The 1,441-nt window shown below is 42.6% G+C and overlaps 1 pseudogene; it reads right to left on the bottom strand.

Moving 5' to 3' along the window:
- Positions 1-522: 522 nt before the first annotated feature.
- Positions 523-641, bottom strand: LOC136877889 (5S ribosomal RNA; annotated as a pseudogene).
- Positions 642-1,441: the final 800 nt, after the last annotated feature.

Genomic DNA, 1,441 nt, shown 5'->3' with positions numbered 1-1,441 from the left:
CTCAAAGTTAGGTAGTAAATGCACTACAAAATAGCTTGTTTCGAATTCAGGACAAGAGGAGGCAGGAGAACGTAATAAATAACTGAAATCTACAAATACACTACTTGAACCAATTTCATATGCAAGTGTACAAATGAGTTCTTATATTAAAAACAATATTTTGTTGTTATAACCTCACGGTTTAAAGATAATATATGAATTGGAAGTGCTACCAAACAAAAACCCTATGGCGCAACAGCCTTGAAGAGCCATGGCTTACTAGGAGACCGCTGCTCAGCCCGAAGGTCTGCAGATTACTAAGTGTCGTGTGGTCAGCACGATGATACTCTCGGCTTTCTACACTGGGGCCGCCATCTGAACGTCAGATAACACCTTAATTGTAATCACGTAGGCTGAGTAGACCTCCAACCAGCCCTCAGATGCAGGTAAAAATACTAGACCTGGACTGGAATCGAACCCGGGGCCTCCGGGTAAGGGGCAGACACGCTACCACTACACCGCGGGGCCGGAAAAAGCGAATTCAGCCAACGGCACGCAGTATTTCCTGCCGGTCACCTATCGAAGTAATGACCAAGCCCAATGTTGCTCTACTGCGGTGATCGGACGAGAACCGGTGTATCCAACATGGTATGGCCGTCGGCTTGAAAGTGATGCTATGGAAAATACTCTGCAAGCATGTCTCACGTTTGTATATAACTGAAGAGAGGTCCTGTACTTGCCTTTCGATCAAATGATATTACTGCAATAATAAAAACAGCAATAAAAACAAACATTGTCAAGAAAATATTTCAAAATCCAGATGTGATTTAGTCTATGGCCGTTATTTACACCTGATGATGAACCAACACAAGCACTGTTCATCATCTTGACTGGCGTTCCAAACCTACACCACGGAGGACAAAGACCTGTTGGCTGTAAACCAGTTTGAAGTACAAATGTAGACACAAAATGACATCACAATTTAGGTATGTGATGATACACCCTATTTCCACTAATTGTATTCAAAAAATTGTTGGTTACATCCTTATTCTTGGGAAGTATTCAAATATGTAGAAGCAATATCATTCACTAGTAACCATTTTGAGAATAAAACATTTCTGTTTTTCGCACAAAAAATTGCATCTTGTGACTCATGCCATTTTAACAAATAGCGATCTGTTTAATTTGTTTATTTTCCTCCCTTGTGGAGATCTTTCAGTCATGTGACTTAGTTCAGTTTCTGTTAAAGGCAGAGTGAAAATAATTCTTTCTTTCTTAATTTGCTTACCCTCGAGGGTTGGTTTCTCCCTCGGACTGAGCGAGAGATCCCACCTCTACCGCCTCAAGGGCAGTGTCCTGGAGCGTGAGACATTGGGTCGGGGGATAAAACTGGGGAGGATGACCAGTATCTCGCCCGGGTGGCCTCACCTGCTATGATGAACAGAGGCCTTGGTGGAGAATG

The sequence above is a fragment of the Anabrus simplex genome, chromosome 7 (assembly GCF_040414725.1).
Source record: "Anabrus simplex isolate iqAnaSimp1 chromosome 7, ASM4041472v1, whole genome shotgun sequence".
NCBI classification, from domain to species: domain Eukaryota; kingdom Metazoa; phylum Arthropoda; class Insecta; order Orthoptera; family Tettigoniidae; genus Anabrus; species Anabrus simplex.
This window is presented reverse-complemented; position numbering and strand designations above follow the sequence as displayed.